This window comes from Trachypithecus francoisi, unplaced genomic scaffold (assembly GCF_009764315.1).
Source record: "Trachypithecus francoisi isolate TF-2019V2 unplaced genomic scaffold, Tfra_2.0 Lachesis_group2, whole genome shotgun sequence".
NCBI lineage: Eukaryota > Metazoa > Chordata > Mammalia > Primates > Cercopithecidae > Trachypithecus > Trachypithecus francoisi.
Genome location: NW_022681465.1, coordinates 99,665,012 through 99,691,719, shown reverse-complemented (window position 1 = coordinate 99,691,719; position 26,708 = coordinate 99,665,012). Strand labels below are relative to the sequence as shown.

The window sequence follows — 26,708 nt, the reverse complement described above, 5'->3', positions numbered from 1 at the left end:
AAAATTTGGATTCAATTCTGGCTCTGCCATTTCCTACTAGTGAGATTTTTAGTATGTTCCTTAGCCTCTCTGAGGCAAATTTTATTCATCTATGAAACAAGGATAATAACACTTGCTTGTCTTCTTGTCTTATGTGGTATTTGAGAAGGTAAAAAAAAAAAAGATAATGAAAGGAATTTGTAAATACAATGTAGAATGTGAAATAAATACATCCATTCTGCAAACATAACTTGACACTTGAATTAAGCGACTTCAGCTCTCAAAAATTTAATACTCTAATCTAATAACCAGCTATGTGTGTGCTTGTTTCTGAGGGGACACATACTCACTGAGGTCTGGGGACCAAGGGTAAGTGGTAAATGATGCCTAGAGAAGCAACTTTAAAAGCAAGGGCAATAGAAATAGTCCGTCTCATAGGTTAAATTCCTTTCAGATTTGGTGCCCAGAAAACAAGTATAGGAGTGGGTGGAAGGTTGGAAGAGTTTCTATGAGAAGTAAAGTAAATACCTATGATATGGTTTGGCTGTGTCCCCACCCAAATCTCAACTTGAATTGTATCTCCCAGGATTCTCACATGTTGTGGGAGGGACTGAGGGGGAGGTAATTGAATCATGGGGGCCGATCTTTCCCGTGTTTTTCTTGTGATAGTAAATAAGTGTCACGAGATCTCATGGGTTTATTGGGTTTCTGCTTTTGCATCCTTCTCATTTTCTCTTGCTGCCACCACGTAAGAAGTACCTTTTGCCTCCCGCCTGATTCTGAGGCCTCCCCAACCATGTGGAACTGTAAGTCCAATTAAACTTCTTTTTCTTCCCAGTCTCGGGTATGTCTTTATCAGCAGTGTGAAAATGGTCTAAAACAACAGATTCTGGTCATCTCTGTATAACTCAGAACGTTGAGAGTTCAGCTCCTGTGCTTGTGGTCTACTTTCAAAATATCAGTCTTTCTTCTTTCATTATCACTTTCTAGGAAGTCCAATAAGAAAAACTGAAACTGGGATTAGAAAATCACTTTGACTTCAAAGGGATATTAGATGGCCTATAGTTTTTATTCATCTAATGATTCTTAGTTCAAGTATGAATATACAGATATATTTTAAATTGTCCCATTGCCCTTTAACATTAATACACAAATGTGTCTATTGGTTCTAGACTCCCACCTGTTTAACAGTGAGAAGACCACCAGTCTTACAGATCCCTCTTTCAATATTTCCAGGAAACTATGGGCATACACACATGTGTGCCTAGGCCAGTGATTTCCATTTCTTGCCAATGCTGGCCAGCTATTTCAATATATTGGAATCTCTGAAGTTAAAACTTTATTCTTAAAGCTATATTTTCATTGTGACAGCCTGCTTTTACACAGTTGCAAATTAATGGTGCCCAATATGATGGAACTGGAGCATGATAGCTGTGCCTCAGGACGGGAGATCTTGCCACTGCACTTATAAAGTGAGTAGAGGACACTCCAGTTTTAAGCTTAGCTGGGTATTGAAGAAGGAACCCCAGTAAGGATGCCTGATCCCAATGGGCCATAGTATTTAATGCCATGATATACTTCAATAGGTATACTTACTTTTTTTTCTAGGTGAGCAAACACAATGGTAGGATGCCAGAGTCGGAACGTCTATGATATCCTCCACCACATTTAATTTAGACCCTTTACTCACCTACAATTCTCAGGCTTGCTTCTGGTTTAGATTTGTTTATTTTTTTTAGTGCAGTATTTTTTCTAAATTTATTTTTAATTGACAAATAATAGTTGTGTCTCTTTATGGAGTACAATGAAATGGTTTGATCTATGTATCCATTGTGGAAAGATTCCATCAGACTAGTTAACACTTTATCATCACTTCACCAACTTACCATTTTTTTGTGGTAAGAAATGTTAAAAATCTATTCTTTTAGTAATTTTGAAATGTACAACATATTATTAACTATGGTCACCATGCAGTTGCAAGAGATCACTTCTCCAGTTTAACCGAAACTGTCCTCTTTGGTCAACATCTTTCCTTTTCCCTCCTTTCCTCCAACTTTGTAGCATCTGGTGACCACCTTTCTGCTCTCTGCTTCTGTGAATTTGACTTTTTTAGATTCTACCTATGAGATCATGCAATATTTGTCTTTCTGTGCCTGGCTTACTTTATTTAGCACACTGTCTTCCAGTTCCATCCATATTGTTGCAAATCACAGAATTTCCTTCCTTTTAAGGTTGTACAGTATTCCATTGTGTCTATACCACATTTTCTTTACCCATATAACTCCTGATGGACACTCAGGTCGCTTCCATATTTTGGCAATTGTAAGAAATGCTGAAATGCATCGATTTACTTTTTAAAGATTTATCCCCTCTGTTGGGGTTGTCTCAACATATCTGATACATTTGATGACTGTATCCCAAGGGTTAACAGGCTTTAATTCAGCATGTTCTTCAGATGCAGTGTAAAGTGATGGATGAAAATAGATGTGCAGGTGATGGGGTGTTGCCTTTCTATACTCTACTAGGTGAGCCCTAGCTCCAGCCTAACCAAAGCCCATGTTACTATTCTCAAACCACTTTAGGGTTCGTTTTCATTTTTGGACACAGTAAAATCTCTTTTGTTACAGGGTCTTTGCATTTATTTTTTTCTCTTCTGAGAACCCTGCCTCCCTGATGATTGCTCAAGTCTCAGCTTAACTGTTACCTCCTCAGAGAGGCATTTTCTTTCTATTATATTACTCTATTTATTTATTCTTGAGCACCTTTCATAGTCTGCATTGATTTTGTTTCCCTGTTCCCTTGTTTCATGTAAGAGCCACAAGAGCAGCAGCCTTGCCTGTCACCACTATATCCCAGGGTCTAACATAGTGAAGGGCAGAATACATAATAATAACAGTTAACATTTATTGGGTACTTACTATTTGTAAAGTACTGTACTAAGTACTTTTACATCTATTAACTCACCCAATCTTAATTTGCTCCTTTTTTACAGATGAGGAAGCTCGAACTTGTAGAGGATTTAAGAACCTAGCCACACATTAAGCACTTGGTAAGAGATGAAGCTATCTATGGTTTGGTGACTCCAAGTTTTCAGCTTTACATTATTCTGCCTCTCCTCATCTGCTTCTGCAGGCGGTCATGTTAGCACAGATCAAGGTCATGCTATGGTCCCAGTACCTTTTTTCTTTTCAAAAGTTATCTCAAGTTGTATTCATTTGCCTTGGAAGAAAACGTACTATTTTCCCCTCTATCTAGCATGATGTCTTACATTGGGGGACTATGTCCTAGGTCACCAAAGGTGTCAAAAGGCTTTTCAGCCCTGGCTTTCCAGATCTGTGCACATGTATCCTCTCCAGAATGACCAGTCACTGGTAAGAGGATGGTCTTGCCTCTCTTGCTCATTCTACAGTCCACAGACTACTGCCAGAGGCCTTTTTGCTCTCCATGTGTAAGCCTTCTTATTTCTCTCATATGGGTGGTATCTGTTCTGATGTTACAAATTTTTTTTCTCATTCTCTTTGTGTACACTATGTGTGCTGATTTTTCCTCCGTGTTTGCCTGCCATACTGACGCCAGCTCTCTCTGCTCTTAATGCCCCCCTCTTACCCCATATGAGATGGGGCAGCCAACTGCCCAGACTTTAGAGGTACTCAAAAGAGATGGTTTCTTTTTTACCCTGTGATACCCTTTTTCCATTCCCTGGTAAGCTGTTCCTCCAGTGCTGTCTCTGGGGGACATGTTGCTGCTCTTGCCTGGAGCTGCACTGGTTACTCCGTCTGGGCTCATGTACAGCTCTAATTCAATTTACAACGCAGTTACATAACTGTTCCCAGTCTTCAGTTGACCTTGATGTCAAGCAGCGGTCAAGTTGTACCAGCCCAGAGAAAGGAGGAGGAATCTCTGGTCAGCCCTTGAGAACATTTTAGCTGGGGTTCTGGAATGGAATGTGGCACCAAAAGGCCAAACCAGACCAGTAAATTCTTTGGAAGGTTGAGAAGCAAGTGTTGTTGATTTTTGTAAGATGGATGCTGTTGACTTTCAGGGCAATCCTGTGTCACTCAGGATTGTGTTCTTGGACCAAAGATGAGGGTGCTGTCCTCTTTTCCCATGAATCACTGTAAGTGGATGAGCCTTTCAGTCTCAATGGGAAGTGCTCCTAGGAGTGTCTTGGCTTGGAAACTTCTCAAGGACAAACTTTTAGCACATTCTTTTCTGAAGAGTTCTGGTTCTACTCAGTTCTAAACAGTGACAAGAATAGCTAAGTTTTTCTTCTGTTCTTAATAAAGCCAGGAAGCCAGGGGTTTCAGAAAAAAAAAAAACCCAAAAACACAAACTAAAGCCTGGGCAAATCGGTCAAAATTTCAGAAATTCAGTAGTATGAAGACTCTCTAGGAGCAAGTACTCTGTTTATTTTGTTCTCTGCTATATCTTTACACCATGAATAATATCTGGTATGGACTAGGTACTCAGATAATATTTGTTGGATGATTGTATAATAGGATTTGTGGATTGTGACAAGTGATCTTTTTCTAGTTAATCTGGCAAAGGCTACCATACTAGAGATTTTCAGAAGTCTGCTTTACATATTTTAATCATATATGTGTCTGTGCAAATACAATGCTAGATAAATATTCTACAAATGTATATATATACAAATGTCTATATTTATCATGATTAGTGATCATTAACTGGTTACTCATCTATGATAAGCACATTAGTAGATTGTGCCTGGATTTAAAGATTGCCTTAAATAAACACCATTCATTTATACTAATTTGACTATCCTCATTGACAGAACTAGATTCATGGGACTTGTGAGATTTATGCAGTTACAAAAGGTTCCTTTCTTAGAAGGACCTCATACTTGGTTTAGTGCTCTTCAAATTAATAATAAGTTTTGAACAAGATGACCCTATACTCATTTTACACTGGACCCCACAAAGGTAATTCTGCCAGAAGTATAGAGAGAGCAAGTGTAGAAAGATACTATCTAATATCACCTTTTATATGCTAACAGCCCTGAGTGAGAACAGTTGCCTACTGACTATGGCAACAACTAGGATAACATGTGGTATGGTTTGGCCATATCCCGACCCAGATCTCATCTTGAATTTTCACATGTTGTGGGAGGGACCCAGTGGGAAGTAATTGAATCATGGGGCAAGTCTTTCCCATGCTGTTCTCGTGATAGTGAATCAGCTTCATGAGATCTGATAGTTTTAAAAAGGAGAGTTCCCCTGCACAAGCTCCTCTCTCTTTCCCTGTTACCATCCACGTAAGATGTGATTTGCTCCTCCTTGCCTTCCGCTATGATTGTGAGGCCTCCCCAGCCAAGTAGAACTGTAAGTCCAATTAAACCTTTCTTTAGTAAATTGCCCAGTCTCGGGTATGCCTTTATTAGCAGCGTGAAAATAGGCTAATACATCATGCATATCAAGAAAGGATTAATCTACTACTAGTTCAAGACATTAACTGATTAATTAACTTTACTAATGACAAATGCATCACATATATATTCTTTCAAAAAGAATAATCCAGAATATAATTCGTGAATTCACTGGTAGCTCTTCTCTGCTGTGAACTATCTCTGCTTTAACAATCTTTGCCTTCCAAAATTCAATAAATTTAAGAGGCCATAAATGTTAATAAATCATCCATATTGCTTATCTTTTTTGACAGCACAACCATTCTCATTCCTGAAAATTCCTATTGTTTTGTCTGTATCACATTTTAGTGCTTGATCCAAATCAATTTTGAATTTGAATACATGCTGCAATCTAGTTCTTTTTAAAGGTTTTCCACATCAAGTGATTTTCAAAATTTTACTCCACAGAAAGTGTAGATAGGGCAACATATATAATGCTAATTTTTAAAATATTACATAGCCTGACACTAGGCACATAATGACCAATGAGTAAATACCTAATTAAGTAAATTGAACTAACAATTAGTAATTTCCTACGTACCATGCAGGAACATACACATAGTAACTTTCATGTATCTTTTCTTAAGTAAAGGTTAAACTCCTAAACAGCTGTTTTTGCTCAAAAAATTTTAAAGTTGCCAAATATTAGATGGTAGCCTACACATGCTGGTTATATAAAAACAAATTCAAACCTCTTTGTATTTTTCAAAATAGAAAACTGAAGAAATTTTTTAAAAAGTCAAACCTTTGAAACACATAGTGATCTTCAGGTAGATTTCATTTTTACAACGTCGCCTCATTTCAAAGCACACCAACTGCTCCAGCTTGGCTTTGCTGAACCATTTAACACCCACTTGCATCTCAGAAAATTTCCTGTGTTTATAATTACAAAGGATATTTCATGACAACCTGTTTGTTGTTTATTTATTTATTTATTACAAACATCAAGTCACTCAGCACTTAGGCTGAGCAGAGCAGGTTCATTCTCATGCACATCTTGATACATAACTGAAGTTGTTGCTTTAAGTCAAGCTGAGGCCAGATCCTCACAGCCAGACAGTTCTTAATTGCTTCATTTTTGACATAGGGATTTTCTGAAATATATTTTCTTGCAGAGGAGAAAAGATTTTAAAACTTTGCTTTCACTTCACACTGGGAACAAGGAACAAGCAGATGGAAAATAATGAGTTTCTTCAATACTGTCTTGGCTGGAGAAATGTTTTCTTAGACTCCACCTTTTTCTACATGTGCCAGCAACACCAAAATCCTGTTTTCCATTAGTTTGATTCTTGTTAACTACACTTCATTCCTCTTTGGGTAGAGTAAATCACAGATGGAGTGCCATATCATCATGGTGCCCAGATAGAAAAAAATGTTCACAAACTTTGACATCGATAAAGAATCTAAAATTCAAACTCATACCACCATATGCATCCTAGCAAAGAGAGTAATCATTTATACTGTTCTTTTGAAAAGAGACTAAAGTCTTTCATTTAAAATTTCTTCATTAAAAAACATCTCCATTGAAAAACAAAACTAAAACTAAAAAAAAAATACAATGAAATAATGACTTACCACATGTAAGTGGGCTAAATTAGAGTAAATAGTATCTGAAAAGAATCAACTTAAAGTGTTTAAATAGCTACTAATTTCATCATAAAAATAATCTTAAGACTGCATGTACAGGCTTAAAGGAAAAAATTAGACCAAAGTGGAAAGCAGAAGGCATCTTAGAAACATCTATATCTCCTATCATTTTCCACAAGGAAATTGCATAAAAATCCTCTCCTTGAGAAAATTCAATCCTGCACATGCTACAGGAAAGTAACCCTCTTTTCTTATTTTCAAGTTTCTCAAATTCAGATCCAGTTTAAGTGGCTTCAGATCTTTCAGGTTTCCCTGGTTTTTAAAACATATGATCACCATGAATGTTCTTCTTCGTTCAAAACATGAAACACTTTCAGGAAATCTACATACATCCAATAACAATTACATGAGTAGGCACTCATTCCAAAGAGGGAAAGAAAAAGGAAAAAGAGAAGCTTAAAGGGATTGGCTAAAGTGGGTGATCTACTAGGATGCTGGGAACAAGTGATTCTCTGGTGAAACACCTCGAACACATTTTTGTTTTCAGTGAGCCTGAAAGCCTGAAGGGGGTTGACCTGAGGAGGATGGCATGAAAAAGTGACAAAGTGAGCTGGCTGGTACATGTCCAGTATGCAACCCTAACTGCTGATCAATGATCTCTAACCAATCATTTGGAAGAGTTGGTAACTTATCCTCTAGTGCAATTTTTCAAAGACACTGATGTCATTATGGGTAAATAAGAATTTGACATTGAAACTCTCCCCCCACCGCCAGCAAGATTTAGGGAAGTGAAATGAATTATGAATGACTGTCTCTGTCTATTTTCTGCTGCTATAACAGAATGCCACAGACTGGGTGATTTATAAAGAAAAAAATTTATTTGGCTCATGGTTCTAGAGCCATGATTCATCTTGAGGCAAATTCTCTCCAGCTGTGAGCCTGTGAAATCAAAACAAGTTATCTACTTTCAAAATACAGTGATAGGACAGACGTAGGATAGACATTCCCATTCCAAAAGGAAGAAATAGGCAAGAAGAAAGGCATAACTGGTCTCAAGTAAGTTCAAAGCCCAACAGGGAAAACAATATTAAGTGTTAAAGCTGGAGAATAATCTCCTTTGACTCCATGTCCCACTTCCTGAATACATTGGGGTGGGAATTGAGCCCCCAGGGCCTCACATAACCCCACCCCCATGCCTTTGCTGAGCTTAGCCCACTTGGCTCTCAGGCGTTGGAGTCTCATGCTTGCAGCTCTCCTGGGCTAACATTGCACATTGACAGCTCTACAGTTCTTGGGTCTCAGTGGCCGTCCCAATCGTAAAACTCCACTAGGCATCACAGTAGTGGGGACTCTCTGTGGTGACTCCACTCTTGCAGCAGGTTTCTGCCTGGGGCCCCCAGATTATTCATGACATCCATTGAAATCTAGGTGGAGGTAGCCATGCCCCCAAACCTACAGACTGAACACCATATGGATGCCGTGACGGATGGATTACTGCTTGCATGCTCCAGAGTGGCCTATACTATACTTGGGCCTGCTTAAGCCCCGGCTAGGACAGTCAGGGAGAACTGCACTGGAATACAGGGAGGAGCAGACAACTGAGTAAGCTCTGAGGAGAGAGCTCATGAAGAGTGCCCTGGGCCTGTCCCCTAAAACCATTCTTCCCCTAGAGCTCTGGGCCTGTGATAGGAGGGCAGCCTCTAGGAACTCTGAAGTGCCTTCAGGGTCCTTCTCTCATTGACTTGGTTAATAGCACCTGGCTCCCCTCTATCTATGGTAATCTGCTTACCAAACAGTTGCTTGGGTACACTCTTGATTTGCTCTCCTAAAGATGTATTTTCACTCTTTACATGGCCAGGCTGTGAATTTTCCAAATCTTTCCATTCTGCTTCTCTTTTAATTATACATTCCATCTTTAAATCATTCTTTTCCTCTCACATTTCCCTGTATGTGTTTAGAAGTAGCCATGCAGTGGTCTGAATGGTTTGCTGCTTAGGTATTTTTTCTGCCAGATATTCTGTCATTGCTCTTAAGTTCTTTCTACATTTTATAAAGCCTTCAAGCATACACACAATTTTACCAAGATTTTTGATACTTAATAACAAGGATGGCTTTTACTCCAGTTTCCAATACCTCGTTTCTTATTTCTGTCTGAGGCTTCATCAGAATGGCCTTTAACTGCCCATATTTTTATGAATTACTTAAGTAATCTCTAAGAAAATTCAAATTTCCTTATAATTCTCCTTTTCATACAAACCCTCACCAGAAACACACTTAATGTTTCACTGCAATACGGACTTTTTCTTGCCTGATTCTCCAAATACTTGTAGCCTCTACCATTAATTACCCAGTTCCAAAGCTGCTTCTACATTTACAGGCATCTGTTCTAGTAACAGCAGCCGCATTTCTCAGTATCAATGATCTGTTTCACGGGTTAATGAGTGATTCTTTCCTGTTGAGATCTGTGTTTGCAAGTACCTTCACATCGTGAAGTGTCTCACTCTTAAGGAAAATAAAAAAGCTTACAAACCTTTTAAGGGCGCTTCACCCCCCAGATAAAAGAAATATATTGTATTTTATGATCAATGAAGGGCATCTGCAACCTGTATCTTACGCAGAGTGAATCATTGGACTCGTGTTTTTAAAAGGAAGAACAATGGCTTGAAAGGAATTGTTTAAGAGTAGTAAAGTCATTTACAAAAGAAAACCAAATCAAAAATCAACCAAATTACATAGAGTAACTCTGCACTGAGTAACTAATTAATCATGGTGTCCAGGGGAGCCTATCTAGCTCTTGGTTTTCTGTGGTCTCAATGATAGGTAAATAGAATCTTAGAGAAAAAAAAAGACTTGTCAGGTGTGTTTTTGCTTGTTTTTAACAAAGGCAGAAGTACACTCAGGAGTTCTTAATTGAATTCACAAAGCCAGGCAATATGTTTAAATGTTATCATTGTAAAGCTATATTAAGTATCAGAGCAGCTTTTTGAAGTCAATATTTTTAAATAAAAAATACAATTTAAATAGGATCATGGTCCAGTGGTGAAAAACCAGGGCTTTTCCTTATTCCAGCTATTTAGCGCAGAAAAGTTTATGATAATTATTAGAATGACAGGCAATGATGAATTTCTACTATGCAACATGTTAGGAAATGAAGACTGCTTTGGAATTGAAGAACTTTAGAATCAACCAAGAGTTGTGCAAATACAAGGCCTTGGCTTCAAAAGGGAAATTCAGTTGTAATCAAATCCTGCTCTTCATTGTACTTTTTGGCTGTAGGTCACAGGGCTCTGTTGGAGAGGATGTTGTGCCATCACTCTAAGACATTCTACTATAACTTACTGAGTACTAACTAAGTTTCAGTTTGTATGCCTGGCCTCCCGGGTCCTAAGATACAGACCCAGACCACCAGGAGGGTGCAGCGCAGTATATGGTGACTGCTAAACCCCTCACATAAAACAAAACAAAACAAAAAACAAGTAATTATTGCTAAGCAAACATGAGCTTTTAAAAAGGCTTTTATTATACAGAAAGGAATATAAAAACACAAAAAGATACTAAAGCCTGGTAAATATGTCCATTCTGAAAAAAATGAAAGTTATATTTTAAAACTCACAGGGAAAGCTCCACTTTGGTTTCAGTCATCATCTTTGGAAGAAAAGGAAGTTGGATTTTTCCATTAACACCTCACGGTGCCTTTCTCTCCATCCTGGGTAGTGGCCACGCCGCTGTCAGCCTCTTCACACGACTCAGCAGTGGTCAGGGTTGGCCCTTAACGCTGAATTTGGTGTGGTGCTTTCAACAGACTCATTCTTTGGCAGATATCCTGCCACACAGAGAGAACTTTTTGACCAGGTTGTAGCAATTTTCAATAAAAGGATAAACATAAACGGAACTCTCTGTACTTTTTCATTATAGAAATAGTGTTTAGTACTCAACTGATACATTGTACTTTTTTTCTGAATTGCTCTGCAGGAAGCATGTTTAAATATGATATCTGGGCCCCAAATAGACAGTACCAATGGCTTCTGATCAACTCTGAAGCTGAAAGGAGACTTTGTAGAGTATTGCACAGCATCACAAGTAGTGTGGTGCATCCCTCATCCCAATGTGTTAATAACGATAGAATTTAGAGTGTCTAACCTGAAAACTTTCTGAGAACAAATGTTTCCCATCTTAATGTCGGAGTTTTCACAAACATCCTATGTGCATGTCTATCCCATATGGATATCCACCATGATGGAAGCAGGAAAAAGTGCAGTAATTAAGGGGAGGCTCAGACTGAGAATGAACATGCAGAAACTGAGATCTAGAGCCAGTAGCTGAAAAGTCATTTGGGGCAAATGGCCAATCTCAAAACAAAGAAGAGGAGAGGAAGTTAGAGAACTTGTGTTGTTCAAAGTAAGGAATTGACCAAGGACTAGCTACTCAGGATTCATTCACTCACTCACTCATTCACTCAGTCACTCACTCATTTAGCAACACCGCATACATATACTGATGGTGAATAAAATGCACCTGAGCTTTGTCTTCAGGTAGTTCTCACAGGACACAGGATGAGAGGGCACAGACAAGCCAGTAAGGCACAAAATGGTGAAATAGAGGCTATTATAAGAACTCATGTTGTCTTAGCTATGGAAATGCCCCTATCTTTCTCCTAGACTTAAAGGAACCAACTCTATGCCCTTACTGCTCTCACATCTACCATTTTAGACTCAGTGAGATACAAGGCACATGGGATAGATATACTCAGATACCTGGCATATAAGATAAAGTGCTTTCTAATCTAAAATGCATTGCACATATTCTAATCTTTCCTTGTCACTTCAGAAAGCCAGGTCTAGGAGAATATTGCTTAACAATGGATTCAGTGTGTTTACACCTGTTTCTCAATGGGACGTAGTGATTCAGTAAAAAAGAAAGTGACATTCTTTGGTTTAAAGTGTCCAGGAAAAATCAGACTTTAGTATGTATTTTCCCTTGATCCTTTCAGAAAATTTACAACTCATCTCCCATCAGTCAATTCAGCAATAAGTCCTAAGGATTCTCCCAACAAAGCATATCCTAGATCCCAAATGTTTCTCTTCCCACACTGCAGCCACCTTCACCTAAGACACCATCATTTTGTACCTGGACTATTGTGGTAGCTTCATAACTGATCTACCTGCTCTCCCTGTGATTGTCTCCCCAGGTCTCCATGCACTTTTGAGTGAAGAATGAGCTTTTGAAAACATAAATCATACCACATCAGCCTCTGCTTATAAATGTCACATAGCTTCTCACCAAGTAGAATATCCCTACTGGTGTATGCAAAGCCCTACAGAATCAGTCCCAGTCTGTTTTTCAATCTCTGTCATAAGAGCTTCCCCTTTACTCAACTGTCTGTTACTTCAACGTAAACATTCCTACCTTAGGACTTTTCTGATATCCAGTCTCTTTTTCTAGAATATACTTCCCTTAATACTCAAATGGATCCATCTTGTCATTTGGGTCTCAGTTTAGGTGTCACCTCTTCAAACAGATTTACCTGATTCCCTAATCTCAGGGAGTCACCCAGTTGCTGTCTCATTATCACCTTCTAATTATCTATAAGCACTTAGCACTATTTAGAATTTTTCTTAATTAAAAAAAATTATTCCCATTTTCATAAGATTGTAAGCTCCATGAGATTAGGGACATTGTCTGCCATTTTACCTACTTGTTTTGTATAATTTGTAACAGGAAGAACTTAGAAATAGAAAATTTGTAAATATATTATAAGCATTAAAAACATTTGCAAGTACCAAAGTGAATATTTCTCTGAAGGAGATCTAGTTAGACGTGGACTCTCATCATGTCATTGGACTCTCCTTGGGGCAGTTAGTATATCACACATGAATTATTCACTTATGGGTCTCCAACACATTGCATGTCCAGGCACTTAATTGCTGTCTGTTGAATGACTAAATGTTTTCCTGTTTTAAGGGTACCGAGCCAGTTCCCTTCAGGTTGCAGGAACACAGTTATGCTTAAGTTAATTTACCTATTGAGCACATTACGGGAGAATAGGAGACCACCCTGTGAGCTGCCCAGCCAAGCCACAAGGACCAGAGAGTTGTTCATAAGATGCCATAGCTCCAGCCCCACGACCTGAACTCTCCCCAGCAGAAGGCCTATGTTGGTTACTCTTCCAATGCTCAGCGACTTGTTCACCCTCTTTGTTGCCAGAGAGTTTGCCACTCCTGCTGACTCTCTTCTTGAGAGTCCTGCATTCAGGCTTCCTGAGTGAGGACCAGGTTGGGGCAGTGCTGTCACAGAGGTGCTGATTGAGGCGTCTTCTCAGGGCACTGGCTCACCTCACTCAGCCTTGAAGTCAGTGCTCATCTTCCATGCAAATACTGAGACCAGGATGGCCTGGTTTCTTCCAGGAATGGGTCCTCAAAAGAGGACTGTGTGCAATACAGCCATTCTGAGCCTCCTCAAAAGGGAGAAACACTTTTTGTCCAGTAATTCCAGTAGTCTGAAGAAAATATTGGAAGTTCTAATATATATAAACATAAGAATGGATAAGGAGGCCAGAGATTGGCCAACCATCAAAACTATGGGGCAAATATATTCAGAAGGTTAATCCCAATTCTAATCATTTCCCAAAAAGGTACTATCAAATTGTGTATATTTGACTAAGATTTTTTTTTAATAAAATAAGTTGTTCAGAAAATACTTAATAAAATTAACTTTTAAAAATCTTTTAAAGATTACCTAAAAATCCATATGCAGGCCTGAGTCCTATGTGCACAAATATGGTTGTTACAAACTTGAAGAAAGTGGATATAGAATTATTTGTAGATTTAGACAATAGCGCTAAATTTCCAATGTTTCCAGTTTAGGAAAATGATTCATTTGTTTTAAAAGATTTATTTCAATACAACCTCAACAAAGGGCAGTTTGGCTCAGCACTTCTCAATTAATGTGCATATGTGAGCAAAATTATATCTACAAGGATATTCATTGCATTATGGTTTGTAGTAGCAAAAGTCTAGAAATAGAAAGTCTCATACTTAATTTATAAGAATCTTAAAGTCTTATAAATAAGAGACAGATGAAATAAATTACAGTACACTTGTGAAACAGAATACTCTACAGCTATTAAAAGGAAGAGGGTTGATTTATATATGTTGATATAGCAAACCCTCTAAATATATTAAAGTGGAAAAGCAAGGTATGGAAATACAGCCTATAAGGAGAAGACCTAGCTGTCTAGGGTGGGAGAGAGGTTTAGTTTCCAATCTATAATCTATTTTACTATTTGATTCTTAAAATTACATTTATATGTTGCTTAAAAAACAGAAAAAAATAAAGCTTTATTTTCCTACCAAGCAAAAAATGTGTATACTAGCTTTCCATTGTCAATGAAAACAGTCAAACTGTGAAATATTTACAGAGATTTATTCTGAGCCAAATATGAGTGACCATGCCTGAGGCACAGTCTCAAGAGATGCTGAGAACATGAGCCCAAGGTGATTGGATTACAGCTTGATTTTATACATTTTAGGGGAACATAAGACATTAATCAATACATGTGAAGTATATATTGTTTTGATCTGGAAGGGTCGGACAACTCGAAGCAGAAGGGGATAGGGGCTTGCAAGTCATAGGTGGATTCAATGATTTTCTGATTGGCAATTGGTTGAAAGAGTTAAGTTATTACCTAAGGATCTGGAATTAATAGAAAGGAGTGTCTGGGTTAAGATAGAGGGTTATGGAGACCAAGGTTCTTATTACGTATAGGAAGCCTTATAGGTGGCCGCCCTAAGAGACAATAGATGGCAAATGTTTTCTATTTAGACCTTTAAAAAGTGCTAGACTCTAGTTAATCTCTTCAGGATTGGGAGGGCCTGGAAGGGGAAAGATCCAGTTAATAGAAATACTTTATGGATGCACATTTTCCACACAAAAGATAACTTTGCAGGATCATTTCAAAATAGGGCAAAGAAACATATTTTGGGGTAAAATATTTTGATTTCCTTCTTTATCTGTTATGTGATGTTATACCATAGGCATTGGAATGGGAACCTTTGAGATGGGGACTCAGAGTCAGGTTGGTGTTGGTATCTTACTGCTACAAAGAGTCTGTTCTATCAGTCTAAGAATTTCTATTTTAATTTTAATGCTGGTCAGTTGTGTTTAAACTCCACAACGAAGAGAGTACAATGAGGCATGTCCGGCCCCCATCTTATGTCATGGCCTGAACTAGTTTTTCCTGATCTTTGGAATTCCCTTGGATGAGAAGAGGGGTCCATTCAGTTGTTGAGGGGCTTAGAATTTTATTTTTGGTTTAGACCTTTGAGTTCAGAAGAAATAGAGAAGAAATATGAATATCTGGTATCTCTTGCATTGAGCAAAGTAAACCTATCTATACCTAAAGAATTGACTCAGTCTCTGTCATTTTACCTACTCAGCTTATATAATTTGTAACAGAAAAAATTTAGAAATAGAAAATCCCTAAATACATTATAAGGATTAAAAGTATTTGTAATATAAGAAAGTACTTAGTACCAATGTGAATATTTCCCTGGGGGAGAACTAGTTAGACATGAATTCTCATCATGTTATTGGGCTCTTCTTGGGAATTTAGTATATGACACGTGAATTACATAATTCTACACTTAATGTAAAGAATGCTATGCAATCTTGTTCTACTTCAGCTATTATGAAAGAGTAGGGCTAGAATAAAAATAACCGAGATGTTGGGCTTACACTGCTTACATGATCCTCATCAACTTTTCTTTTCTGCCTTCATATTTACTTGTGTTAGCTCTGGTGACTGCTTAATGAATTAAGAAGATAGAGCATTAAAGGTAAACTCATGTTTCCAGTCAGGATAGAATTATAGATTCATAATTTTGTCATTCCAAATATTGTAAACATGTAACAATGATAAACTTAAAAAAATTTTTGAAAACAGTTATGATTTTAAAATATGAGACATTTTTATGGACCAGAAGTATTAGAATAGCTGAGCTGAAGTTGAGAGACATTGAGCTGGGGATGTTTGGGGCCATGAGTCTAATAGCAGTGGGCACTAAGGGTTCTGATGCCTATGGGGAGATGAGAACTAAAATTGCCTATTGTTAAGTCCAGGAGATAGGATCCTGGAGCCTGGCTACTTCCTGAAGTCAGAGGCTGGAATAGGTGGGCCTCAAATGTACATGAGGGTGAAATAAAACTGCTACTGTTGTCTTGGGCTACAGCATCTATAAAGTTAAGTGCATAGAGAGACAAGAGTGAGAAAGAGAACCTCAATGCTAAAAGTTAAACAAAATTGTTTACTAGCTCTAGGCTAGATAGGTAATGTTCTCAATATTTTTGAGCACAGATGACGTGGGTATCCAATAGAAAGCCTGATATAAATTCTGGATCCTGAGGAAAGGTAGAAGTGACTATAAAACGACACAGGGCAGGATGGTTTTTCAAAAGAAGGAAGAAAAATACTGCCACCAATGAGCCTTCAAACAAAAATCCTACACTTAAGATAAAGACAAATGCTAACAAAATCAGCAATTGGGAGATAAGTTTACCTAAAGGCTGAAACACTACAGCAATCTGAAAATTAGTTTAAAATTAGTGCATTGAGGATGCTTAAAGTGATAATGAAAGGAACAATACCTCCTTCCCCAAATACTAAACAAAAACAATCAAACAGAGAATTGGTAAGTTAAAAGCAGTCCTAAGAAATTGATCTGGGACACAATACAGAGAGAAAAATTATTTAAAAATGTATCAGAGCAGTTGAGAAATGTATAGGATAAGTTGTGAGGGTTTTGTAATATACAATAGGAGCCCCAAGGGGAGAGAAGAGAAGAAATGAGAGAGTAGCAATACTAAAAAGCAAAAATAAAATAAAATAAAATAAAAATAAACTGTCTAGAATTAAGTAAATACATGATTTCTTAGACTTAAAATTCACTGTGTAGGAAAAATTAAATCCAGATCTTAAAATTCAATTGATATTTTATACATCAACTATAAAATGAAGACTGGATGACAGTTAAAATAAAAATAGACTTCTACCAACAATAGTAGATGTTTAAAAGCAATGGAATATTTTTGATGTTGATAAAAAAAAACTGCCAATGTAAATTCTATAATAAGCTGTTATTATTCAAGTGTAAGACATAATGTTTAAAATGCTTTATCATTAGTAACCATTGTTGATAACCAATAATTGACATGCTTCTTGAAGAAAAGGAAATCCAGAGGAAAAGCTTGAGACGTGAACAATAAGGGAGATTGCGGAAACGAGAAAAGTATGCTAGTGTGACAGATTGTATTTTTCCAGTAGCATCACAGCAACATTTTCAGTCCACGCTATTGTAGAACCTTGTCACATACCCATCAAGAGATTGAGTCTGAGTCTATTTTCTCAAACTTTGAACTTTGGGAGACTGTGGAACTGCTCTAATGAGTAGAACACTATGAAAGTGCTACTGTATGAATTTCAAGGTTAAGGCAATACGGCTTCTGTTTGCCTGTCTCATTCTTGGTACATTTGCCTTGAGAACCTAGCCATCATGCTCTGAGGAAGCCCAAAGTAGCCTACATAGAGAAACTACATGGAAAAAAAAATACAAAAAGAGAAACTGAGGCTCTCAGCCAATGGCCACATTCCCAGGATACCTTACAAAATGTCGGACAGAGATAAACTCTCCCTACTTAGAATGCACACACTACCCAAAGCAATCTACAGATTCAATGAAACCTCAATCAAAATACCAATGACATTCTTCACAGAAATAGCAAAAACAATTCTCAAATTCATATGGAACCACAAAAGACCCAGAATAGCCAAAGCTATCCAGAGAAAAAGAACAAAACTAGAGGAATCACATTACCTGACTGAAATGATACTATAGAACTACAGTAACCCAAATGGCATGGTACTGGCATAAAAACAGACACATAGACCAATGGAACAGAACAGACAATCCAGAAACAAATTTGTACATCTACAGTGAACTCATTTTCAACAAATGTGCCAAGAACAGATATTCAGAAAAGGACAGTCTCTTCAATAAATCGTGCTGGGAAAACTGGATATCCATATGCAGAAAAATAAAACTAGAACCCTATCTCTCACTATATATGTAAAGCAAATCAAAATGGATTGAAGACTTATATCTAAGACCTCAAATTATGAAACTTCTAAAAGAAAACATTGAGAAACTCTCTAGAACATTGGGCTGGGCAAATATTTCTTGATTAGTACCCCAAAAGCACAGGCAAGCAAAGCAAAAATGGACAAATGGGATCATATCAAATTAAAAAGATTTTGCACAGGAAAGGAAACAATCAACAAAGTGAAGAGATAACCCACAGAATGGGAGAAAATATTTGCAAAGTATCCAGGGACAAAGGATTAATAACCAGAATATATCAATGGTCATCAGAAAAATGCAAATTGAACTACAGTGAGATATTATCATACCCCAGTTAAAATGGCTTTTATCCAAGACAGGCAATTACAAATGCTGGCAAGAATGTGCAGAAAAGGGAACCCTTGCACACTATTGGTGGGAATTAGTACAACCACTATAGAAAACAGTTTGGAGTTTCCTCAAAAAACTAAAATTAGAACTATCATATGATTCAGCAATCCCACTGATAAGTATATACTTAAAAGAAAGGAAATTATATACTGCAGAGATATCTGCACTCCCATGTTTATTGCAGTACTATTTACAATAACTAATATTTGGAAGTAACCTAAGTGTCCATCAACATATGAATGGATAAAGAAAATGTGGCACATATACACAGTGGAGTACTATTCAGCCATAAAAAAGAGTGAGATCCTGTCATTTGCAACAACATGGATGGATCTGGAGGTCATTATGTTAAGTGTAATAAACAAGGCAGAGAAAAACAAATTTTGCATGTTCTCACTTATTTGTGGGAGCCAAATAATTAAAACAATTGAACTCATGGAGATAGAGAGTAGAATGATGCTTACCAGAGGCTGGAAAGAATAGTGGGGTGGTGGAGGCAGGGGAGAGTAGGGATGGCTAATGAGTACAAAAATTAATTAGATAGAATGAAGATCTAGTATTTGATAACACAACAGGGTGACAATAGTCAACAATAATTTATTGTATGTTTTAAAGTAGCTAAAAGGGTATAATTGGACTGTTTGTAACACAAAAAAAGGATAAATGGTTGAGGTGATGGATACCCCATGTAGTCTGATGTGATTATTATGCATTGTGTGCCTGTATATAAATATCTCATATAGTCCATAAACAAATACACCTACTATGTACCCACAAATATTAAACAGACACAGATACATGCATGCACTGACCCACAAAACTTTCTAAAATGCCCTGCTTAAATTCTTGACCTACAGAATCCATGAACAAAATACTGACTTCTTATGCCATTAAGTTTTGGAGCAACTTTCTCAGCAGTATATTTTGTAGAACAGTTATTATATTTAACTACTGACTATTAAGAAGATTTTTGTAACTAATATTAATTATAGTAATAATAGAAGAAAAATGGAAGGTAGTAAGTAGAAGCTGTTTAGTAGCTAGTTTTTTGCTTGATTTGGGAAAAGGGTAAAGATATTTAATAAACTCGGGCTTTGATAAGATTTTATAGTTAAGTTTGTATGCTAAGCTTTTGAAAACAACCATTAAAAGAACAGAAATTTAATAAATGAATCCAATCCAGAAATGAAGAAAAGCAAAGGAGGTAATAATGAAAATTTCATACATGTATACAATCAGAAACAAACAACAAAACATAACAATAATCGATTGATTCACATTTCTTTTCAAATTACCAGAATTCTAATTGATTTAGGCTACATTAAATTAAAAAATACAAAGAGTAATAAGAATAATACTCCATGTCTTAGATTTTTAGATATTACATGTTTTAAAAAGTTTTCATCTTTTCAGTTATGTAACTTACCAGGTAGGTTTTAACCCTTAGACTTTTAGAAGATACTGCCTATAGACAGAGTTGAAGGCCAGCGAAAAGTGAATTTTATTAAACCATGTATCAGGATATTTTAGTTAGAAAATAGTGTCACCGTAGTGATTGTTAATATTAGTTTTCCTTGGCCAGACGCAATGGCTCACGCCTGTAATCCCAGCACTTTGGGAGGCCAAGACAGGCAGATCACAAGGTGAGGAATTCGAGACCAGCCTGGCCAACAATACAAAATACAAAAATTAGCCAGATGTGGTGTCAGACGCCTGTTATTCCAGCTACTCGCGAGGCTGAGGCAATAGAATCGCTTGAACCTGGGAGGCGGACGTTGCAGTGAACTGAGATAGCGCCACTGCACTTCAGCCTGGGTGACAGAGCAAGACTCCGTCTCAAAAAAAAAAAAAAGAAAATAGCTTTCCTTTATCATTATTATTATAATTATTTTTGAGACTGAGTATTGCTCTATCTCCCAGGCTGGAGTGCAATGGCATGATCTCAGCTCACTGCAACCTCCACCTCTCAGGTTCAAGTGATTTCCGGCTAATTTTTGTATTTTTACTAGAGACGGGGTTTCACCACATTGGCCAGGCTGGTCTCAAACTCCTGACCTCAAGTGATCCACCTGCCTCAGCCTCCCAAAGTGCTATGATTACAGGTGTGAGCCACCATGCCTGGTCTTAGAATTAGCTTTCTAAATCCTTCTACTGGAAATACGTGCTAGGAAAGTAGTCTAAATAGTTTATTATAAATCACACAATAAAATGACTGACTTATTAAGAAAATGGCGGCAGTCTTCCCTCAGCCAGGTACAGTTGTTTGTTAATCCACCTTATTTTTATTTAGATGACACACACAAAAAATAGCTGCCATTTGTTATAGACAGCATTGAACTCAATTTGCCAACACATTTCACCAATTGTTTACCATTGTTCTCTGCATCTTTGTCTCTCCCTTTGTGCTTCCATCAGATGCAGTAATGAATGCGTGCTGCATGCATGCTCTAGAATAGAGAAAAAAGAAGGAGAAGTCACAGTTCTGTGATTTCAAGCTGTGTGCTCTTTTCTACTCTTCTCGTCTGTACGCCAATGGGATCCAGCAAAGATGGGTGCCAGAACAAAGCAAAGCGAAAGAGGATGCCAGAGGGAAACTATGATAACTTTGTGGGTTTGTTTTTTTTTTTTTTTTTTGTATTACAAGATAACTTTTTCTTTTCCTTTAAGATGTGTAATAGCATTTACTAAGATATCACTTATTTGTCTTCATTCATATATTGCTCTCTACTGAGTTAACCATACTGTATGAATCTTATCTCTATTCAGACTGTGTGCCCTCTGAGAAAAAGTATATTTTAAACACTAGTATTTCTGGCATTTAATATTGTGTTGAAACATAGGAAATATAATAATGTTTGATGAATAAACAAATGCCACATATGAGAAAGAAACGTTCTCATAATTTTCTCTATAATGAATTCGCTCTATAAAATGAGATTAAGAAGTCCACCCAAGGAATTTAGTGACAGAAGTGGAACAAGAAACCGAAGACCTTGCCCTCCCTTCACCCCTCAAATCCAGCACTTTCCACAGCACCACACTAGAAATTCAGAAAGCTCATGCTTGGAAGCCTTCGGATGCCTTCCTGGCAGAACTGTGTTAGGCACACCAGAATTGCATGAGACGACGCCTATGGTCTCTGCTGTTACGAAATATCATAACAATGATACAGTGGCTTTGATGTCTGCCAACAATTGCAAGTAAAGAAAGTGGTTTAATGACACAGGCATACTGTGAGCAAAATCCTTAGGTTGGCTCCTTTTGCCCTATAATATTTGTATGTGTAAGGAAACCTTTTACCCCTTTTATAGCTCTCTCCTTCCTTGAAAAGTCCCAAATATTAACCCTGAGAGATGACTTTCTACTTGCCATTGTAGAAAGAGTACTTACTTACCTGGTATTACATCATACCACTCCTTGTCTCTGTGTTGATAATTTAACAATCTTGAATGCACTTCCTGGAGTCCATAGACAAGAGGTAATAACTTTTCTCCTCACCATTATTCCTTTTCTATTTTGTAAACTTACGCAGTATAGTACAACGATCTTTGGAAAACACCAAAAATTAGTTGGCAACTAAGTTGTAAGTTATGAATAATCTCCCAGTTATTTCCTCTGGGTAGGTTCATTGATTAGGATGTATTTTTCTCTTTCAACCTTATCTTTTAAAGGTCTTGTGAAGTTTTACCTTACATTTGTTGCCCAGCAGACTAGAAAGACAGGAGAGAAGTGGTGGCAAGAACAGCTGAATGGAATCGTTGATTATGATTGACAAAGAACTGCAGTGTGTGTGCAGAAAACAAAGAGACCTTTGTGTTGGTAGGAAGCATGTGACCAGCTGCCCTAATTTGGTCAGAGCTGTTCCATTTGCTCATCTACTTCTCTGGATGTTCTTCAAGATTCTGATTGAACCTGGTCTTTTCCACAACTTTTCCCATTTCCCCCAAGTCATCTTAGGGAATAAGAGCAAGAGAAGACTCCTGTTATCAGCCATATGATTCAACCTTTAGGCCTTTCCCTCAATTTTGTAAAACATAGTCCTGAAATAGTTTTGATCATGGATTAAATCAATATAACATATACCCCATTTGTAAGTTATCTTCATGTACTGCCTATTCTGACACTTTAAGCTAATACATTATGTAACATAAAACACACAAAAAACAGATTAAAAAAGATAAAAAATGAATGTAAATAGCATTTTCTTAGTGTTTTTCCTCTGCACCCTAATGCATCACCTTGTATACCTCCAGGGTGTTTGCACCCAATTTTGGAGGCTCTTACCAAAAAGATAGTTATAAGTTGACCAAAGACAAATACAGTCCAATCTGAGAATCTGCATCCTCTTTTTGAAGTCATTTGGGATTGTGAAAACCAGGCAGCTTCCTCATGTTTCTGGATACTGCTGGGAAGACTGTTCCAAAATGTACCCAAAAGCACACATCCAACCCCAATGTTCTAGAGACCAAAAATCTAGTCCCAGCCCTATCATTAACCAGCTCTACAACTCTAAGAAACTCATTTAAACTCTGAATTTGTCACTGGTGAAGCAAAAACAAAAATGAAAAAACTTTCTTGCCCATTTCACCTAATTGCTATAAATATCAAGGCAATGGATTTGCAAGAGTTTCTAAAAGAATAACACGGAATACAACTATAAGGTAGTATTGTTATTATTTTTAAACAGTGGAAGGAAAGCGTATCCTACCTGCTCCCCCACCCCCGCACTGTTCATTGCATCAACAAAACTAACTCAATGCAGACACCCTCCCTTTTGCCCTCCTGCACTGTGTAAATGATCACTGGTGAAAATTGAAACTGTTTAGTTTTAGATTTTAGTGAATACTTTCGCAACTCTTTCTCCCAAGATTTTAGAATCATAAAAGGTAAGAGGAAGATGATAATTTTAGAGTTGAAGGTAGCTGAAAGATTATCCCAGCTAGTATTCTTATTTTGTGGATGAAAATACTGAAGCTGAGTGAATTTCAGAGAGGCTAAATGACTTCTCCAGGATCACATAGCTAGGAAAGGAGCCACATCAGACCCTGAGAGCCATATTGGAACCTATTTTGGAATCCTTTTTTTTTTTTCCCCCACAGTGCTGCTACGGTTCCTTTCCTTCTTTCCATGCTGCCTGCCAGGGCTGCTTCACATCATTACGGTGCTCTAGTCAATCATTTATAATTCCTCGTCAGCTGTGTTTCTCTCAGGAGCAAACCATGACTCTATTCTCCATTGCAAAAGATTCTCTTCTTTTGCGTCCATATCTTTAAGTCTTTCAAGTCAACTCCGTCCCCCTAAATTGTCTCCAATTCTTTCTTACTGTTATTCAACTCCTACTCTGATCACCTTGTTAGCGACTCGTGATGTTTCCTTGTCAGGAAAGGACTGTGGATTAGACGGCCAGAGGTGGCCATTTAAGTTGTCACCAAAGGCGTCTGCCTCTTCCAGAGCACTGACAGCTGTTGTGTCAGTCACACAAGGTAAAATAACCTTCTCACAGAGTAAAAATAAAATGGTAAAAATAACCTTCTTACACAAGTCTCACACCAAAAGTAGGCGTGAATATTTTGGAGAGGAGAATTTAGAAACGGGTGCTAGAGATGGCACAGGCAAAAGCTGGTTAGATGGATATGTGTTCCTCCCTTCCAGGGTTTTTGTTTCTAACCAGGAGGTTAGAAACCATACATTTTCTTCTTTTTTCCCTTTCTTTCTTTGGCACCAGCCACTCCCCACCTCCCAAACTACCCATCCAAATCCGTCTCAGATTTAATGTGAAATTATGTTCATGTTGTATTTTCAGTGGTTCCCGTTTTCTTCTACCTAGATCACTTTTAGGTATTTAATTGTCAAATATTCTCTACGAGTAAGACAAATTAAATCTCAGGATCCATGCTTCTAATGGGGCAAAAATGAATTACTGAACACATTTAATAAAATGTCTCAAAAGGAAGCCTTGGCCCAAGTCATCACTGTAAGATGAGTAGCCAGAGATCTGAATCAAAGGGCTGGCAAGACTTTTTGTGATTTCCATTTATTCTTGGCTTTGTTTGTATAAAATATTCACTTGGGGTGTAATAGGATCAGAATGCAAATAGATCACCAGCATGAATTTTGAGAACAAAGAAAAATTTATATATACTCTGTTACCAATTTGTCTTTTAGTAATATCTGGCCATGTAAATATTTATGTCACCCAGTTTGTACGTGGAGGAAAGGCCAGTATTTTCTAGTTTGTTTTCCCCCCATCTGAGTGTTATATGGTGCGTCTGACACCAGAGTACCTACCGATGCTCCTAGCATAGGGCAGGTGTTCCATAAATGGTTACTAAGTTTAACCGACTTGTGTTCAAAACCCTGATTAACTGCAGTCAAAAAGCTGAAACGTTTTTCTTTGTCTAAATGTTAATGTTAAACACAATGTGAGCTCAAGATAAAAAAAAAAAAAAGGTAGAAAATGGTGAGTTAGAGGAGGGGGAGATAGGACAGCAGACATCATGCTCTGAGAACTAGTCTAAAATGTCGCAAGAAGTCGATGGCATGAAAGGCCAGTGTTTCCTGGAATGTGTCATAAGACTCTGAAGATAAGAGATCTGCTAAATAGTCACTAAAGGGAAGTGAACCTTGAGCACAAAAGATGTAGGAGGTAGCAGGGAAAGCCCAGAGGTTGCTGCAGCCAGGAAGGAGACTGGATTTGCCCCACCCATCACCTCCTCTGCCTTCACTCCCATTCTAGACCCCACACATTGGCTCATGTTCAGTGCAGGTACAGGGTATAGGCTGAGTGCTTGTCAGGCTCACCCTGCCAGAGTTTACCAGGCAGAAAGGAGAAGCAGGGAACGACTCCTTGCTTCTCCACCTCTCACTCCACCCCTGCCAGAAATTTAGAATATTTGATGGCAAAGAAACAATCTTTCCGACTGCTGAACTCTGACGCTGCGTACAACACTGTCCAAATACCTCTGCTGCTGGCCTTTGTTAGAGGTTTTTTGCTCTGAAGCCACTCAGGTCCCTATGTATGTGTTTGGGCCAGAGGCAGGGGTGGGCAGTGAGCTTTAACCTTGAACCGCATTTACTTTACTAATAAGAAAGCTTTCTTTCTTTCTTTTCTCTCTTTTTTTTTTTTTTTGAAACAGAGTCTTGCTCTGTCACCCAGGCTGGAGTGCAGTGGCGCTATCTCAGCTCACTGCAACCTCTGCTTCTCGGGTTCAAGTTATTCTCCTGCCTCAGGCTCCCGAGTAGCTGGGATGACAGGTATGTACCACCATGCCCTGCTAATTTTTGTATTTTTAGTAGAGATGGGGTTTCTCCGTGTTGGCCAGGCTGGTCTCAAACTCCTCAAGTGATCCGCTTGCCTTGGTGATATGGATTATCTGTGTGCCAGCTCAAACCTCATCTTGAATTGTAGCTCCCATAATTCCCACATGTTGTTGGAGATAACTGAATCATGGTGGCAGTTTTCCCCAATCGGTTCTTGTGGTAGTGAATAAGTCTCATGAGATCCGATGTTTTTATAAGGGGTTTCCCCTTTCACTTGACTCTCAATTCTATCTTGCCTGCTGCCACGTAAGACATGCCTTTCACCTTCTGCCATGATTGTGAGGCCTCCCAGCCATATGGATCTGTGAGTCCATTAAACCTCTTTTTCTTTGTAAATTACCCAGTCTCTGGCATGTCTTTATCAGCAATATAAAAATGGACTAGTACACACAGCCTCTCAAAGTGCTGGGATTACAAGCGTGAACCATCATGCCTGGACAGAATTCTTAACTTCTGAGGGTAACTAGGTTTACACTGGAGCACATGGTAATTGGTGAATTTTCTAAGATCATGTATTTGGAAAAAAGATCAAACAAACAAAAATGAAAACTTATGTCAACATTTAAAACTAACCTTGAAGGCTACTTTAACATTATAAAAATATTTCACAATAAAACAAGTGTTTTAAAACTTTCACAGATATATTTACAGGACACTACCAGACACCTTTCTGTCTGCCTTAGCCGAATGCTTTTGCTTTTTGTTATTTCTTCATTGCATCACCTTCACGCCTTCTTCTAAAGATCTTTAGAAGCACAGCTGAGCTAGTTTGATATCTCCATTAACTAGAGCTTCTAGGTGAGATCTCAAAGGCTTAGGTGATTTGCAAAATGTTCATATATATCTTCCTGAAATATTCAATTGCTCTAAGCTCG

General features: G+C 37.9%; 1 long non-coding RNA gene across 1 annotated transcript; it reads right to left on the bottom strand.

Moving 5' to 3' along the window:
• Nucleotides 1–2,869: 2,869 nt before the first annotated feature.
• Nucleotides 2,870–11,294, bottom strand: LOC117064505. Its single transcript, XR_004429498.1, has 3 exons — nucleotides 10,605–11,294; nucleotides 6,150–6,277; nucleotides 2,870–4,217 (listed from the first exon to the last, which is right to left on the bottom strand). It is a non-coding gene; the product is annotated as an uncharacterized LOC117064505 (long non-coding RNA).
• Nucleotides 11,295–26,708: the final 15,414 nt, after the last annotated feature.